The following is a 7470-nucleotide window of genomic DNA, read 5'->3' on the forward strand; positions in this document are numbered from 1 at the left end:
ATCCCTGTGGCTGACTGCTCCTCTGTCCAAGTTCCTGGCTTTTAATCCCCTTTCTCCTGCTTTCCCACCCTGCTGCATTGGACGTGCCTGAGTACCCTCTCCTCACCTGGATCCTTGCAGCTGACTGCTCCTCTGCCCGGGTTTCTGGCTTTTAATCCCCTTTCTCCTGCTCTCCTGCCCTGCTGTTTGTTTTGGGCGTGCCTTAGTTCCCTCTATAAACCTGGATCCTTGTGGCTAACTGCTCCTCTGTCAGGGTTGCTGGCTTTTTATCCCCTTCCTCCTGCTCTCCCGCCCTGCTGCTTTGGGTGTGTCTGAGTTCCCTCTCCTCTCCTGGATTCCTGTGGCTGACTGTTCCTCTGTCCAGGTTCCTGGCTTTTTATCTCCTTTCTCTTGTTCTATTGCCCTGCTGCTCTGGGCATGCCTGAGTTCCCTCTCCTAACCTGGATCCCTGCAGCTGACTGCTCCTCTGTCCAAGTTCCTGGCTTTTAATCCCCTTTCTCCTGCTCTGCTGCTTTGGGCCTGCCTGAGTTCCCTTTAATCCCCTTTCTCCCTCCCTCCTGCCCTGCTTCTTTGGGCGTGCTTGAGTTCCCTCTCCTCACTGGGATCCCTGCAGCTGACCTAGTATATATGACCTAGTATACATAATTTATTAAATGAATTTGATTATTTTTGAATTTGTTAGTTTAATTTTTTTCTTTTTTAAACTTTATTAAAACACACATCCAAGTCACAGCACAACTGGTGGGTCAGTTGTGTACTGTGGTGGCCTGTGTGTATTGTGAGGCTGGAGGGTATACTACTGGTACTTCAAATACCAACAGGGTCACCTGTGGTGGACATGTTTCAGTGGGCCTTCCAGCCTAAGATAGAAGAAGGCTTAGGTCATCCACTTCTCAATGTATGGGCCAGTGAAAACCTAATAAATAACAGTGAAACACTGTCTGATATATTTAGTGACGTGGATGAAGTAAAGCTTTCAAGACCTCTATTTGCTGAAGGGGCATGACTCAAAATGGGAAGTAACAGCTACAAATATCCATTAATAATGAGAAAAAGGAATGCATGAAGTATGAACCTAGGAAAATTGGAAATTGTCAAAAATGAAATGGAATGCATAAATATCAATATCCTACACATTGTCATTGTTAGGTGCCATTGAGTCAGCTCCCACTCATAGAGTGTGGGGCACATGTGGGTGGGTAAGGCACCTTGCCCAGGAAGGTGTTTCTGCCAGCCAATGAGGTAGCTGGTGGCAGGTTGCCTTCAGTGTAGTAAATTACTTAGTGTGGCTTTTCTACCCATAAGTCTTTGTAAACTCCAAGGTGGGATTTTCTATGAGCAACTGAGGATCTCCTGATTGCTGAAGCTATCCACCTGGGTTATTTCTGTTGGGCGTGGCACAATACAATGTTCTGGGAGGTTCCCACTCTCACGTGCTTAGAGTTCTGATGCTGTGATTGGCTAGTTTGTCCACCCTGCCAGGCTCAAAAGGAGGCTTCCTAGAGGCAGAACTCTCTCTCTCTGACTGCTGGTTGAGGAAGATGTTCTGCTGAAAGAGACAAGCGCCATGGAAAGAGACACATGCTGCTGGGAAAGAGACACAAGAGACACGTGTTGCTGAGTAAGGGACACACACTGCTGGGAGAGAGACTGTGAGAGACTGTTGGCTGAGGGACATGGGCTGGGAGAGAGACTGAGCGTTCTTCCTGAACTTGAAATGTAGTCTGGTCCTTCCCTAATAAACCTCATAATCTGTGAGTTCTGTGTGGCCACTTCAGTGAATTATCGAACCCAGGAGAGAGGTGGTGGTGCTTGGGGAGGAACGGTTGCAGAAAGGGCTGGAGGGAGGCAGCATGTCTAGCCTTGCTGTAATAGGCCTTGGGTTACTGCTGGTAATCCTGTCTTCCTCTTGTGGGGTTCTAGGATTTCAGGACATGTGTTCTCCCTGCCTTTTTTGCAGTGCCCAAACCAGGACTTTGCTTCTCTTACCCAAGGATGCAGGTGCAGGAAGGGCATCCCATCCAGAACAGCACATTCTGCTGGATGAGGAGGCAAAAAGTGCACACTTCCAAATGTAAAAATGGTGAGCACATGGTGCCAGTTCCATGAAGGTGTGCCTTTGATGTCAGGCTGGTTGGGGCTACATAGAGGAAGAGGTTACTGGCTGCCAGGTTAGTGAGGGTGGGTGATGACCACACTTTTGAAAATAAGGAGGTTGGGGGGAACAAGAGAAAGACTGCACCTTTCTGATCACCAGCCACCAGCATAGGCTCTGGTGCAGCCCTGGGCAAGTGGAGCCAGTTACAAGGTTACTGCCCAGATTTTTGATGCTTGCTAAACTTCAAAATGGTCACACTATGTCAAGCAAATTGACAATTCACTGTTCCATGTTGTTGTTTTTAGGTGCCCTCAACTCAGCTCTGGCTCACAGCCACCCTATGTACAACAGAACAAAACACTGCCCAGTCCTGTGCCAGCTCACAATCCTTGCTATACCTGAGACCATCGTTGCAACCACTGTGTCTATCCATCTCATTGAAGGCCTTCCCCTTTTTTGCTGACCATCCATTTAACCAAGCATGATATCCTTCTCCAGGGAATGATTGTTTCTGACAAGACCAAAGTAGGTGAAAAGAAGTCTGGTTATTCTCCCTTCCAAGGAGCATTGCAGCTGTACTTTGAGGACAGATATGTTCATTCTTTTGGAAGTCCATGGTACTTGCAGTATTCTTCACAATCATCACAATTCAATAAAGATCAACTCTTCTTCAGTCTTCCTCATTCATTGTCCAGCTCTCACATGAATATGAGGCAATTGAAAATACCATGGCTTCGGTTAGGCACACCTTAGTCTTCAAGAAGAAACCTTTGCTCTTCAGTAATTCAAAGAGGTCTTTTAAAGCAGATTGGTCCAATGCAATATGTCATCTGATGTCTTGACTGTTGCTTCCATTGGTGCTGATTGCTTGATTGTGGAACCAAGTAATATGAAATCTTTAATAACTGCAATTTTTCTCCATTTATTGTGATGCTGCTTATTGGTCTAGTTGTGAGGATTTTCATTTTATTTAGGTTGAGATGTAATCCATGCTGCAGAGTGAAGTCTTGAATATTCACTAAGTGCTTCAAGTCATCCTCAACTTCAGCAAACAAAGTTGTATCATCTGCATATTACAGGTTGTTAATGAGTCTTCCACCAATCCTGACGCCATGTTCTTCTTCATATAGTCCAGTTTCTTGGATTATTTGCTCAGCATACAGGTTGAATAAGCATGGCAAAAGGATACAATCCTGACATACTCCCTTCCTGATTTTGAACCATGCAGTATCCCCTTGTTCTGTTTGAACAACAGTCTCCTGGTCTATTTACAGGTTCCTGATGAGCACAATCAAGTGTTCTGGAACTCCCATTCTTCTCAACGTTAGCCATTGTTTGTTATGATTCCCACAATCAAATGCTTTTGCATAGTCAATAAAACACAAGTAAACATCTTTCTGTTTCCTTTGTTTCAGCTCAGATCCATCTGACATCAGCAATGGTATCCCTTGTTCCACATCCTCTTCTGAATCCAGCTTGCATTTCTGGGAGATCTCTGTCAATATACTACTGCAAACTTTTTTCAATTCTCTTCAGCAAGATTTTACTTGCATGTGATATTAATGATACTCTTCAATAATTTCCACATTCTGTGGGATCACTTTTCTTTGGAATGTGTACAAATATGGATCTCTTCCAGTCAGTTGGCCAGGTAGCTGTCTTCCAAATTTCTTGGCATAGACAAGTAACTCCCTCCAGGATGGCATCCATTTGCTGAAACATCTCAACAGGTATTCCATCAATTCCTGGAGGCTTATTTTATTTTTTTGTTTTGTTTTGTTTTTGCCAATTCCTTCAGTGCAGCTTTGACTTCTTCCTTCAATACCATTGGTTCTTGATCATATGTCACATCCTGAAATAGATGAACATCGACCAATACATTTTGTGCAGTGACTCTGTGAATTCCTTCCATCTTCTTTTTGTGTTTCCTGAATTATTCAATAGTTTGCCCATAGAATATTTCAATACTGCAACTTGAGGCTTTATTTTATTTTCTCCAGCTCTTTCAGCTTGATAAATGCCATATGTTTCCTTATTTACTGTTTTTGTTTAGTTTCTTCTTCTAGAGGTATTTGATCTACTTCTTTATCCTTTGCTTTGAAGCTCAAGATTTCAGGATTTTCTTCCATAACTGTTTCAATTGGTTTCTGTTATGCTCCAGAATGTCCTAGAGAGTAGGTAGAGACTGACATTTGAACTGCATCACAACTTAGTTTTTTTCTCTACTTAATGTAGCTTCCTTCACTTCTCTTTCAAGATGCTGATCCCAGGAGCATTTTTTTAAAAAAAACAATATACTGTTAGCATGCTCATCTCTGCTTCCCAAGATAAAATAATTTCATGCAATATAAAAGCATAGAATGTTTGATGGTGATAAGTGCTATTGTTGTTGTTGTTGTTGTTATGTGCCATCGAGTCGGCCCAACTCATAGCGACCCCTCCTTGGGTTTCTGAGGCAGTATCACTACGGAAGTAGGATTGCCCAACCTTCCTTCCGAGGCGTGGCTGGTGGGTTTGAACTGCCAGCCATCTGGTTAGCAGGCAAGTGTCTTAGCCACCATGATGAGTGCTATAGGGAATACATATCATGAAAGACAGTAAGAAAATGTGAAGGTGTTACAATTTACGTAGGATAGCAAGTGGAGGCTCACTGAGAAAGTGACTTGTGAGTAAAGACGTAAAGGAAGAATGGGGTTGAACACTGTGGTTGTATGAACAAAGAACCAACTTTGTATCCTTGGAGTTAAACCAAATTTGATAAAACATATTATCCTTTTTTCAACTTTTCTGGATTTGATTTTTTTGGAATTCTGATAGTAAATCTGAGAGTGAGTGAGATTTGTTGTTGTTAGGTGCTGTCAAGTCAGTTCTGATGCATAGTGACCCTATGAACAACAGAGTAAAGCACTACCTAATCTTGCCTTCTCCTCACAATCATCACTGTGCTTGAGCCTATTGGTACAGTCATGTGTCTATTCATCTTGAGGGTTTTCCTCTTTTTTTTTTTTTTTTGCTGACTGGATACATTACAAAGTATGATGTTCTTCTCCAGGGACCAGTCTCTTCTGATAATATGCCCAAAGTACTTAAGATGAAGTCCATTTTCCTTTCTATAGATCATTCAAGGTGTATTTATTCCAAGACAGATTTGATAATTCTTGTGTCAGTTATATTCAATATTCTTCAACAAAACCATAATTCAAATGCACCAATTCTCCTTTGATTCTTCCCTATTTGTTGTCCAGTTTTTGTATGTATTTGAAGAGGTTGAAAATACCATGGCTTGGGGTTATGCACCATAATCTTCAAGGTGATAGCTTTGCTTTTTAAAACTTTAAGGGAGTCTTTTGTGGCAGATTTACCCAATGCATAAAGTAATATGTTACTCATGAGCACACTTAAGTGTTCCAGAATTCTCATCTTTTGAAATATTATCCATAACTTGTTATGATCCACACAGTCCAATGTCTTTGCATAGTCAATAAAACATAAGTCACCATCTGTCTCATTCAGCTAGGATCCATTTGATATCAGCAATGTTATCCTGCATTCCATGTCCTCTTCTGAATCTAGCTCGACTTTCTGACAGTTCCCTGTCAATGTACTGCTTCAACTGTTTTTAAATGATCTTCAACACAACTTTACTGTCATGTAATGTTATTGATATTGTTTAATAATTTCTGCATTCTGTTGGATCACCTTTCTTTGAAATGGTCACAAATCTGGATCACTTCCATTAGCTTTTGCATCAAGTTGGCTGGACTATGAGTCTCAGTGGTTTGACAGTTATGATATATTTCAGCAATTATATAATTATTTAGTCAACCTCCTGATGAAATCTATATATAATGTAATCACCTCCACGAAGAGATCTGTTATGAGCAGCCAGCCAGTCAGTTAGAAGGGAGATTTCTCAGGGAAGTGGCCTGAATTAATACACATGTACATTTTGACAAAGTTTTCTGGAACTTGGCTTGATCTGGATTCTACATCTAACTTATCAGCATCTGATTTCTGGTTGTTGGGACTTGAGCCAGGAGTTTGCCATATTTCTCGAGATCATTAACTTCTGCCATCTGTGTCAGCATCCTGACATCTGACCTGCCAATCTTGGGCTCATCAGCCTCTACAACTACATAAGTTAGGAGAAGACCACAGTCTTACGTTGGACCCAGAGACTTGGGAATTGCCAGCATCTCCAACTGTATGAGCCATTTTCTTGAGATAAAGTCCTACCCATATATACAACACTATCAATGATAGGATACTATCTATACACCTCACCTACAAGGAGAAAGAGTTAATATAGTTATTATTCAAAATTGTACACCAACTATTGATGCCAAAGATGAAGAAATGGAATATTTTTACCAACTTCCACAGTGTGAAATTGATCAAACATATAATCAGGAGGAATTGATCAATACTGGTGTTTGGATGCAAAAGTGAGAAATAACGAAGGAAGCTCAGCAGTTGGAGAATATGGGCTTGATGATACAATGCTGGAGGCTGCATGACAGAGTTTTGAAAGACAAATGATTTATTCTTTGCAAGTATCTTTTTTTCTGCAACATAAACAGCAACTATACATGTGGACCTTACTGGACAGAATAAACATGAGCTGTTTTTAACTACATCTGGTGAAAGACACTGGAGAAGCTCAGTACCATCAGTCTGAACAAGCCAGTGGTTGTATGCTTCTGCCATACTTCCTCAATCTCTATACCGAGCAAATAATCTGAGATTATGGACTATATGAAGAAGAATGGGGTATCAGGGTTGGAGTAAGTCTCATTGACAACCTGAGAAATGAAGATGACACAACTTTGCTGAATGTCAAGAGGACTTGAAGCACTTACTCATGGAGATGATGCTTTCAGACTGGATTACACTTCAACATAAAGAAAACAAAATTCCTCAAAACTGGAAAAGTAAGCCACCTCACAATACTTGGAGAAAAGATTGAAGTTCTCATATATTTCATTTTCCTTGGATCCAAACCAACATCCGTGCATTTAGCAGATCAGCTGTAAAATATCTTTTTGAAATGTTAAAAAGCAAAGATGTCACTTTGAATATCCAAGCTATTGTATTTTCATAATATTTTCAATTACATCATATGAATGCATAAAATGGCAAAAGAATGAGGAGTATTGAAGAAGAATTGAAGCCTTTAATTATGATGATGGTGAGGAATATTAAACATGCCATGAACTGCTAGAAGAACAAATCTAAGAAGATGTAAAGCCAGAATGCTCCTCAGAAGCAAGGATGGTGGGACTTTGTGTTGTATACTTTGGACATGTTTTCAGGAGGAACCAGTCCTTGGAGAAGGACATCATGTTTGGCAAAACTGGGGGTCAGTAAAAAGA

The sequence above is a fragment of the Orycteropus afer genome, unplaced genomic scaffold, assembly GCF_000298275.1.
Source record: "Orycteropus afer afer isolate SDZICR_OR568_19922 unplaced genomic scaffold, OryAfe1.0 scaffold01164, whole genome shotgun sequence".
NCBI classification, from domain to species: Eukaryota; Metazoa; Chordata; class Mammalia; order Tubulidentata; family Orycteropodidae; genus Orycteropus; species Orycteropus afer.